General features: G+C 42.0%; 1 pseudogene; it reads left to right on the top strand.

The window, feature by feature from the left end:
• The first annotated feature begins 597 nt into the window (after positions 1-597).
• On the top strand, positions 598-715 carry LOC126254151 (5S ribosomal RNA; annotated as a pseudogene).
• Positions 716-11,979: the final 11,264 nt, after the last annotated feature.

Below are 11,979 nucleotides of genomic sequence, written 5' to 3'. Positions count from 1 at the left end.
CTCCTCTACCAAGAAACGTTCCAGAACTGCGAGCTCGCATCAACGATGCTTTCGAACTCATTGATGGGGACATGCTGCGCCGAGTGTGGGAGGAACTTGATTATCGGCTTGATGTCTGCCGAATCAGTAAAGGGGCACATATCGAACATTTGTGAATGCCTAAAAAAACTTTTTGAGTTTTTGTACGTGTGTGCAAAGCATTTTGAAAATATCTCAAATAATAAAGTTATTGTAGAGCTGTGAAATCGCTTCAATCATTTGTAATAACCCTGTACAATATGTTTCTCTGCACTCCAGTTAAACTAAAATGTTTACTTTTGTAATAGGAATGGTTCACCGTAGACTGAAATAATTACTACGATGACATCTACCTATGTTTCGTTGTTTTGGCATAAAAGCTGAGGCCCCTCAGTAGATTCACAAACTCCCGTAGATACATTTATATTTTTTTTAATTTGTTTTGTCCAGGGTTCATGTTTGTGACGTGATACGAAATGGTTGAAAAAGGAACGAAACTTTTGCGCAATGTATGTTTATTGTTGTCCATTATAAAACAAAAACGTTTTGTTCCATTTCGACATGGCGTCTTCAGTGTTGGCCAACGGCCTTGCCGCAGTGGTAACACCGGTTCCCGTCAGATCACGGAAGTTAAGCGCTGTCGGGCTGGGCTAGCACTTGGATGGGTGACCATCCGGTCTGCCGAGCACTGTTGGCAAGCGGGGTGCACTCAGCCCTTGTGAGGCAAACTGAGGAGCTACTTGATCGAGATGTAGCGGCTCCGGTCTCGTAAAATGACATACGGCCGGGAGAGCGCTATGCTGACCACATGCTCCTCGATGTACGCGTCCAGTGACGCCTGTGGGCTGAGGATGACACTGCGGCCGGTCGGTACCGTTGAGCCTTCATGGCCCGTTCGGGTGGAGTTAATTTTTTTTTTTAGTCGTCAGTGTTGCCACCACACTATCTGTCAGAATCAAATCGTCTGTTGCTCTTGTCACTGTGTTAGTAACCGGGCTAATTCACTGGAAAATTCTCAAGCTGCACTCAGCTGCCCACTTTCTGCTGATACCGCTTCACTTATTATAGTGGTTTGTGACGTCATTCTAGTGGCGTCAACGGAGCTCTACTTTATTGCAGCAGTTGTACCATATACCTCGTCTGCATTATGACACCATGTCATGAGACTCCAAGTCACAGCCGTCCGCTGTGGTTGAGCGGTTCTAGGCACTTCAGTCGCAGGTTCGAGTCCTGCCTCGGGCATGGATGTGTGTGATGTCTTTAGGTTGGTTAGGTTTACGTAGTTCTAAGTCTAGGGGACTGATAGCCTCAGATGTTAAGTCCCATAGTGCTTAGAGCCATTTGAACTATTTACAAGTCACAATGAACAAGTGTAGTAACAAAAAAATTATGTGATCTTGGCTATTGAAAGTTTTTTACTAAGCTTTACGTCATAGTTACGAAGTCGCTAATGAATGAGTTGGCTATTTGTGGATGAAACGAACTACCTGTATCGAGATATTTCGACAGTGCGCGTAGACTGTGATTCTTCAGTTTCTTCAGAATGCTTTTCAAAGAAAGTATCGAAAAATAGTTTAAGCAGTGCCCTCATAAAATGCTTTGCTAAATTAGTTTCTGCAAGCTAACCCCCAAAAAGCATTACATGTCACTATGAATAGGAGGTGGTTATGTCTTCCAATAATTTTTAGTAATATTGGGGATGATTTCTAAAAGGGAAACCAAATACGAAAACTTGAACCACTCGATGACGGCTGTTAGAGTTAAAATAAGCATAATGCTTGATATAAAGGAGAAGAATGATTTGAGGCAATTTCTATGTAGTAGCCTAAAGTGTTTATCAAGCTGCATCTACGAGGGTTGCCCAGAAAGTAATGCACCGCATTTGTTTTTCTTCAGTAATTCTTTATTGAACATAATGAGAATTACACACACGAAAGAATGGTGTTTCATCTACATACCTTATTTTTCTACGTAATCTCTAGCCTGTTCTATGGCCTTCCCCCAGTAGGAAACAATGACGTGTATGTCCTGGTGGTACCAATCCTTGTCCTAGTGGCGGAGCCAGTGCCTCACTGTGTCAATCACCTCCTCATCATCCTCAAAATTACTTCCGCGAAAAGCATATTTTAATCTGTCCTCGCGAATGACAATATCATCTCACTGCAACATATCTGGTGTGAAGCCTAGGATGGTCTCCCCGACCGCTGCAAATCGTGGAACTCCGCCGAACCGCCTTCTGATGACTTCACCCTCCGTGCCCACCGACTAACTGTATTTCTGTCGACAGCAGGTGCTCCACAGACTCTGCACAAGCGTTTGTGAATATTCCCCACAGTTTCTTCCTCTGAAGTGAGAAATTCAACGACGGCAAGTTGCTTGTAACGTACATCACCTACAGACGCTATTTTTAAACTGTGCTGCAGCTACGCTATCTGTCGGAAGTGATGGAAACTTGGCGCGCTGACTCAGGAGGCTTAAAATAATACAAAACAACGTTCCGCATCGTAGCATTGTTTTCGGGAGAGAAAAAAAAAATGCGGTGCATTACTTTCTGGACAACCCTCTTAGCTTACACTTGGGTTAAAATGAACTTAGTCTTCCTTCTGAAGTGATAGAGGCTCGCAGATGATTTTTGATTTACGAAAATAGCAGAGAATTCTCTAAAATTATACACAAAATTAGAGTGTACAATGAGAATGAGTTCAATGGGTAAAGTTCGCACAAACGTGAATAGAAAGTTCGCTTTCGTAGTTATCACAGAGCGTTTAGTTGTGAATGGAATTGTGCCGTAATATGATAATTTTATTTTCCGATTACAGTCTGTATTAAACGTTCTTTATCCATTACTTTACAGTCTTCTCAGAGTTGTCTTGTCCTGCATTAAGAGATTGCTGATTCACATCCTTGTTGTGAACAGAGAATAAGATGTCTCAGTTAAAATTTCCGCCGGCCGAAGTGGCCGTGCGGTTAAAGGCGCTGCAGTCTGGAGCCGCAAGACCGCTACGGTCGCAGGTTCGAATCCTGCCTCGGGCATGGATGTTTGTGATGTCCTTAGGTTAGTTAGGTTTAACTAGTTCTAAGTTCTAGGGGACTAATGACCTCAGCAGTTGAGTCCCATAGCGCTCAGAGCCATTTGAACCATTAAAATTTCCGTTGGAGTATTTTGCTGTTGGTATAGAAGTTGATGACCCTTTCTCATTAGCATTTACTAGAAAAAAATTAAATATCTGGTTATTATTGTTTTAAGAGCTGCATATATTTGGTTTTCTGGTTTCTTTGTAGGGGTGTGGTTCTACGGATGAGATTTTTCCATGATCGGGATGCGTGCGGCGGTAATAGCGTTATTACGCGTGGATTACCTTCGGCGAGACGTCTACAGATGCTGACACAGTATATATTACGTATAATAGCTGTAGTATAATAGCAATAATGGTCATAAGCAGTTTGTCTTGAAACGAGGTTAACGGCACAAAGGAGTACTGCTCTGTAGACGATTTGTATTTGGATGTTTGCTTTTAAAGTCCTATGTCATATATTTATACTCATGAAACGCATTACGTATTTAAAGTAATGACCAACGCAACATGGCGGCTTAAATCATTTTCACCCTTCATCCGTGAAGATGGTCCAAGGCCGAAACCGGTAGAATTTGGGTTTAAAATAATAACAGCTGATGGTTCAAATATGTATTTTATACAAAAAATCTGTCTGAATGTTGTGTCAATCGCCAGGACGACCTAGGATTTAATTCATGTCCTCTTTACAAATATGCTAACGCTCCGTCACTTTAACTAACATTTGTGAGATGGATGAGACTTAAACATTCGTGCACACTCTACTTTACCGCTGCGTCCAAGCGATCTTTGCTACTGAAATACTTCCTGCCTTATATTATCTCGTGGTCGTGCGGTAGCGTTCTCGCTTCCCACGCCCGGGTTCCCGGGTTCGATTCCCGGCGGGGTCAGGGATTTTCTCTGCCTCGTGATGGCTGGGTGTTGTGTGCTGTCCTTAGGTTAGTTAGGTTTAAGTAGTTCTAAGTTCTAGGGGACTTATGACCACAGCAGTTGAGTCCCATAGTGCTCAGAGCCATTTGAACCATTTGAACCTTATATTCTACGACAATTATCATTCGTGCGTGGAAAGAAACTGGGAAGCAGCATTTGACGTACACTTCCACGTATATGCCAACAGAAACACCGAAGTATCACACACTTATGGACACCATAGAGCGACGTACACCACCGTTCTACACCTCACCTATCTGCAAAACGGCCTCACACATAACGTTATGTGGTTTGAATAATCAAATTTGTATTACGTACTCCTTTTTTGTAGTCTGCAGCATTTGACGGGATCAGTGTATAGACACGTACTTATGACAGCAAAAACTTAAATCTTTAAAAGTAAATTAAGCAATTCGAAGAATACAAAAACATATTCTGCTAATTGTTCCTGGAGTAACTTTAGCCGTTATGTTGTCATGAGAAACGAATAAAGTTTAGAGAAAACGTAACACTACCAGCTCAATACAGGGTTGACGTAGTATCTGTAGCGTCGGCACATCTAAAAGAAGTAGCTCAGACTCGTTGTTTACACAAATGCATAAACGAGAAGATTTCAGCAGCAGAAGCGTTGAGAAATGGATCGTGGACCAATCTATCTAGAGAAGTTTGTGTACGGAGTTTACCTGTAACTTAAGACTATATCTCGCTTTCTGGCAAAGAATTGTGAACAATTTGAAGGATGTCCACGTCGGCGTATTTGGCGATATTTCTGTTTTCGTAATGTGTGTTATCTTCCATGGCCTGGCAACAGCATGATAACTCATTAACATGAAGGGGAATTTTCGATACGGTCGCTGATTCCAAAGACAAAGCAATATATTTTTCCAGCATGATGCGGAAGGTTACTGGCAGTCGGTTAGAACGCAGATATGCATGCGGGCCGAGACACTCTCTGGAGTGATCCAGAGTGCCTTTAGCCAGCAATGAGAGGTGGAGAGCTAGCTAAACATCATTTCACAACCATTTTGTGTTAAATTTATAGTATCTGATGCAAGAATAAAATATGGATTGTTACAGATAGACTGTTGATATTAAGGGACTGAGCATTAATATTTGATGGAGTAAACTATTGTTATTTTTACAAAATATCATATTTGGATATATTGGTGTATGTTACACTATGTGATGGCACACGTAATATATTACGCAGAGATAAGAAAAAACGCAGTTCACATTCAAATGCCCAAGTTATTCCGAATCCTCTGAGTCCATTTCGAGCTAATCGTTTATTTTATTTTCACGTATGCCAGTACAGTCAGCTCCAAATAAGTGTCTTTATAGGGGTCGAGCAGCATTTGAGTACAAAATTTGCAGTCAAGAAGCGATTCTGCGTGGAAAATAGTCACACTATAATTCTTACCTGCCTCCTACCATAGATCAGCACGCCCCCTTATTTCTGGACGATAATCCTATTATGTAGACACTGAAATCGAAATCGAATGGGCAGCATTCAAAACCACGTCTCACCATTCAGAATTGAATTTTCTGTCATTTTCGTAATAACGCCGTGTGGACCAAGACACACTGTAGCGTGACCCAGGGTGCCTTTAGCCGGCCAAGCGGGGTAGCGAGATAGATAGCAATCAGTTCACAATCACTTTGTTTTAAATTTATAGTGTCATGCTTCATGCATAAAATATGAATTGTTACAGGTAGGCTATTGCTATTAAGGGGCTGCGCATTAATATTTGGTAGAACAAACTATTATTTTTTTGGCTAAATATTTTGTTTCAATATATTGGTATACGAGGTGCGACAATAAAATAACGAGACTGATGTGAAAAAAAATGTTGCTTACCGTTTTAGTCAAGTTTAGTTTTGTCTCCTTCAAAGTAGTTCCCTTCCGATTGCAGACACTGTTTCCAGAGCTTCTGTCATTGATGGTAACGTTTCTGGAACTCATCTTCTCTAATATCCTCCAAGACCCTCGTCACAGCTTTCTGGACATCTTGTGTTGTTTGACAATGGTGTCCCTTGACCGTCGTTTTGTCTCTTGGAAATAGAAAAAAGTCGCACGGAGCGATATCAGGTGATTAAGGTGGCTGTGGTAGTACTGAAATTTGTTTTGAGGTTAAAAATTGCTGTACTGACAGAGCAGTATGACATGGCGCATTATCGTGATGCAGAATCCAATTATCAGCAATGTTGGCACGGACACGAAGAACTCTTTTACGAAGTCTTTCTAAAATTTCTTCGTAGTAATATTGGTTAGCTGTTTGTCCAGGAGGCACCCACTCCTTATGAACAATTCCCTTGGAATCAAAGAAGCACACAAGCATGCATTTCGCTTTTGACTTTGACATGCGAGTTTTTTTTGGTCTGGGTGATCCCTTCGAGCACCATTGCGACCTTTGGCGTTTTTTATCTGGATCGTACTGAAAAAACCAACCTTCATCAACAAATCTGGATTGATTTCCGTTTGCTCTAACAGATCGGCTGTCACATTTTTCAGTGTTTCTCGCTATTGTGGTGTGAGATTTTTGGGGACCATTTTTGCACAAATCTTTCTCATACCAAGGTCTTCAGTTATTATTATTTCGTGCGGTAGCGTTCTCGCTTCCCACGCCCGGGTTCCCGGGTTCGATTCCCGGCGGGGTCAGGGATTTTCTCTGCCTCGTGATGGCTGGGTGTTGTGTGCTGTCCTTAGGTTAGTTAGGTTTAAGTAGTTCTAAGTTCTAGGGGACTGATGACCATAGATGTTAAGTCCCATAGTGCTCAGAGCCCTTTGAACCATTCAGTTATTATTAGACGAACCGTTTCTTGATTGATGTTCAGTTCTTCTGCAATCATTTTCACGGATAATCTTCGATCAGATCGTACGAGTTCACGCATCCGGGCCAAGTTGACATCAATCCGTGAGGTTGATGGTCGTCCACTGCGGTCTTCATCTTCAATATTCGTTCTGCCTTCACTAAACATTTTATGCCAAAGAAAAACTTGAGCTCTTGACGTAACCTCCAAAAGCCTTCTGAAGCTGACTGTAAGTTGTCCTCGCGTTTTCACCCAATTTAACGCAAAAAGAAATGGAATACCGTTGCGCAAGATTCAATTTCCGTCACGAGAGACACAAACAAGTGTTAACTTATTACAGCACAACTCACGACTGAGCACACTCGATGTGCCGCTTGGACTAGAAGCAGCTTATAGACCAAATTCAAAGATATTGTTCCTATGCAAGCCTGCAGGATTGCCACATCTTGCAAAGAAAATCAGTCTCATTACTTTATTATCGCACCTCATATTTTGCATCAAGTGATGATACATGTAATATATTACGCAGAGACGTGAAAACACGCAGTTCATATTCAAATCCCTAAGTTATTTCAATTCCCCTGACTGCATACCGAGCTGATCGCTTATTTTCATGTGCGTCAGCACAGTCAGCTTCAAATAAGTATCTTTATTGGTCTCGAGTGGCAGCGCAATGTCAGTCATGACGCGAGGTATCTCATTTCAGGAAAATATTTACAGACAAGAAGCGATTCTGCATAGGAAATTGTCACCTTATAATTCTTACCTGCCTCATACGCAAAGGTTACCACTCCCGTTATCTATCTCTTTATATCCGGATCCCGCTCCAGCTACTGCCGGCTCTGGGTGCTGACGAGTCCATTTGGGTTGGTCCTCCCTCCACTTTTCTTCCTCCACTTGCTGCCAGGTCACACCTCTCCTTTCCACAGATATTCTAACTCTCATTTTCCATCGTGTTCTTGGGCGCCCTCTAGATCTTTTTCCATCCATGTTTAGTTCTTCCATAATTTTGAGGAGTCTCTGCCCATGCATCCTCTTAACATGCCCATACCATCTTAATCTCTTTTTTTTTTTCAATGTCTCCTCTCATACTTTCTTGTTTAAGGTCCTTTCTAATCTCTACATTCCTTACTCTGTCCATTCTTGTTTTTCCCTTAACTGCTCTGAGAAATTTCATTTCCCCTGCTTGCAGTCTGCTCCAGTCCCTTTCTGTCATTGTCCATGTATCTCCACCATAGGTGACAGTAGGGAAATAATAATTCTTATACATAAGTAGTTTTGCTTTTTCTGAAACTTTTTTATTCCAAATCAGATGTTTTATTGCTTGGTAGAAATTGCCTCCCTTCGGGAACATCCTATTAATTTCGTTGGTTGGAAATCCCTAGATATTTCACTCCCTAAATAAGTGAAACTTTCTACCGCTTTGAGGGGTTCTCCATTCAAGGTAATATTTCCATTGCTCCCGTTCTCTCTTCCAAATACCATTGCTTCAATCTTATCTTTATTTATTTTTAATCTATACCTTTTCATTTTTCCTTCCACGCAACAAGCTGTAACTGTACATCTACCTCTTTATTACCCCATATTACCATATCATCTGCAAAAATCATCTTTTTGTCTTTAACTGACCTATTCATTCCTCCATCACAACATTAAAAAGTGCAGGACATAGAATGCTTCCTTGCTTAAGTCCTTGTCTTATTTCAAAGTATTCAGAATTCCCCAATGGTGACCTTGTCCATTATATCTACACGATATTTCTGTTATGTAGACACTGGATTCGAAATAGGACGAGCAGCATCTAGCCACTCAGAACTGAATTTTCTGTGATTTTCCTCAGTATCTTCAGACAAAGAAGCGAGGCCATATCTGGTCCCTTTCTGTATCCCCCTCCAGATTATCTAGTCTCTAACGATCTCGATGTAGACGAGAACAACAGCCGTCCCTCCTGATGCCAGGTAGATGGTTTTTCAATAGAACTGGGTGCCCTCTCAGGAATCTCTGTAATGTGTTTCGTTTCTTACCAAAGTAGCTACTTCGATTCAGGGATGAAGAACGTGGTGAAGGCTGCTAACAAGTGGGAAATGAATCTGGATGTCGGCTGGGGAGACTATTAAGAACGAATCGGAAAGAATAATTGTAATAATTCGACGTATTACTCCGCGTACGAGGTGATACCGTCACGGCCGGCGGGATGCGCCAGTTTAGGATGGGTAATTCGTCCAGCTGGTCAGGTGCACTGCAATAAGAACAGATTCCCCCCTCCCCCCCCCCCCCCCGCGTGGCTAGACGTGAGTGGCGTTAGCCGCAAAAAAGGCACAGGCGGTACCACACGGCGCGACCTTCTCCGAACCTATCCAGTCGGCACGAGTTAATTCCCATATAATTGACCATAATGCGCAGGTATCAGTCTAGTTGAAACCTGATACAGCCCTCGAAGAGTCGAGAATTCTTTCACATTCGGTAATGGACCGGTTGGAGGGAATTAGGACAAATTGCGTTACCTTCGAATCGAATCGAGGGCCTCATTTCTTGTCGCGTCTGCCGCAGCGAACTATTAACATTTCGATAAAAATGTTTGCTGCGCACGTTCGATTCTTCCTCCTTGTTCGCGAAACGACTGTGAGCGGATTAGACCCAATCAGAGGTCCACTTGTTGCATCAGCGGCGGAAGGCGTGACACAATGCAGCGGCTCTCTACACATCGTGTAACCTCGGCATTTCCTCCTCGAAAATATAAGATTCTCTTTTAAACGTATGATTACGGATAATTTATCGTAATAAGTCTTCCCACACAATGATGCTTAAATGTAATTTTATAGGTGTTACTGTGGCTATCTATTTCGTCTAGAGCTACGCTCACAAATTTTGCATAGTTTTCAAAAACATTTTCCCATGCTGTTCTGTATGCTTACTGTGAACTTACGACTTCCATAGAGACTTTTCCTACCTTTTAGAATCAGACATTTTTAATCTATTTCATATCATATAATGTATGAAGGTAAATGTTGTTACTATCTGTCTTAGTATTCTGCTCGGAGCCTTATTCGTTTGCCTTTGTCTCCTTCGATATAACAAAAATTTATTTTTCGTACTTACCACCGCTCAATGTAGTTCTTTCCTACTACGCGTTAAAAATTCTGTCAATGAGAGACAAGTAATCATAACATGCGAGCTTTCACGGCCGACGTCTTCATTAATTAAAACATCCGGGCTGAATAGCCGTGGTCCATATATAAAACTAATTCTCCTTCCTGACGTTTCGTTGCCTACTGCGGGCATCTTCCGTGGTGAATCGGCGACTGGCAGCTAGGCGCAGGAGGACCCGCTTATATAGAGCGCTTAGATGGCGCCTCCACTCGTCACGTGATTTCGACTTTAAAACTATCTCTGGCTAGTGCCATTTCTCTCGATTACAGGTAATCGACTGTCACTTCGTTGGTGCAAAGTCGACCGCCATATCTTGTCTAGTTTTAATCCTCCTTCATTTTTATTAAAATTATTTTCGTGCTTGTAGATCTCTAAGAGTCGAGGGGCATGAAAGGGCAGCAGTGGTTGCGAAGGGAGTGGGACAGGGTTGTAGCCTTTCCCCGATGTTATTCAATCTGTATATTGAGCAAGCAGTGAAGGAAACAAAAGAAAAATTCGGGGGAGGCATTAAAATCCATGGAGAAGAAATAAAAACTTTGAGGTTCGCCAATGACATTGTAATTCTGTCAGAGACACCAAAGGAACTGGAAGAGCAGTTGAATGGAATGAAAAATGTCTTGAAAGGGGGAAATAATATGAAAAAAATGGTGCAAATGGCTCTAAGCACTATGCGACTTAACATGTGAGGCCATCAGTCCCCCAGACTTAGAAGTACTCAAACTTAACTAACCTAACGACATCACACACATCTATGCCCGAGGCAAGATTCGAACCTGCGACCGTAGCAGCAGCGCGGTTCTGGAGTGAAGCGCCTAAAACCGCTCGGTCACAGCGGCCTGCTTATAAGATGAACATCAACAAAATCAAAACGAGGATAATGGAATGTAGTCGAATTAAATCGGGCGACGCTGAGGGAGGTAGATCAGGAAATGAGACACTTAAAGTAGTAAAGGAGTTTTGCTATTTGGGGAGCAAAATAACTGATGATGGTCGAAGTATAGAGGATATAAAATGTAGACTGGCAATGGCAAGGAAAGCGTTTCTGAAGAAGAGAAATTTGTTAACATCGAGTATAGATTTAAGTGTCAGGAAGTCGTTTCTGAAAGTATTTGTATGGAGTGTAGCCATGTATGGAAGTGAAACATGGACGATAAACAGTTTGGACAAGAAGAGAATAGAAGCTTTCGAAATGTGGTGCTACAGAAGAAAGCTGAAGATTAGATGGGTAGATCACATAACTAATGAGGAGGTATTGAATAGAACTTGGGAGAAGAGGAGTTTGTGGCACAACTTGACTAGAAGAAGGGATCGGTTGGTAGTACATGTTCTGAGGCATCAAGGGATCACCAATTTAGTATTGGAGGGCAGCGTGGAGGGTAAAAATCGTAGAGGGAGACCAAGAGATGAATACACTAAGCAGATTCAGAATGATGTAGGTTGCAGTAAGTACTGGGGGATGAAGAAGCTTGCACAGGACAGAGTAGCATGGAGAGCTGCATCAAACCAGGCTCAGGACTGAAGAACACAACAACAACAACAACAACAACAACAACAACAACAACAAACAACATAGCTTCTCTGTACATGCAGGTATAATAATGTGAGATCCTAGATATCACGTTTGTCTCACTAAATTTTATTTATTGATCACCGTCTTTGAAAACGTGTTCCGCTACAGCTGATTTGTCCCAATCTACAGTTGCTTTTGTGTTCCGTTAGGCGGGAATTAACACTCCTTTTAGTTGTTACAATGTAAACCATGCCACAGCTACACGGAATTTTATACACACCTGGGGTAGCTAAGGAGTGTCGTGCGTCTTTCACCGATCTTAAACTTTCACTAATTTTCTTGTTAGGTCGAAAGATTGTCTCCACTTGAAACTTGGCCAAAACTTTCCCAACACAGTCCGTGATGTTATGAATAAATAGAAGAAAAACTTCTCCAGCCGACGGTTGTTGTTGTCGTCTATATTTTCGGACACTTTTCTGCTAGGGT

Source organism: Schistocerca nitens, chromosome 4 (genome assembly GCF_023898315.1).
Source record: "Schistocerca nitens isolate TAMUIC-IGC-003100 chromosome 4, iqSchNite1.1, whole genome shotgun sequence".
NCBI lineage: Eukaryota > Metazoa > Arthropoda > Insecta > Orthoptera > Acrididae > Schistocerca > Schistocerca nitens.
This window is presented reverse-complemented; position numbering and strand designations above follow the sequence as displayed.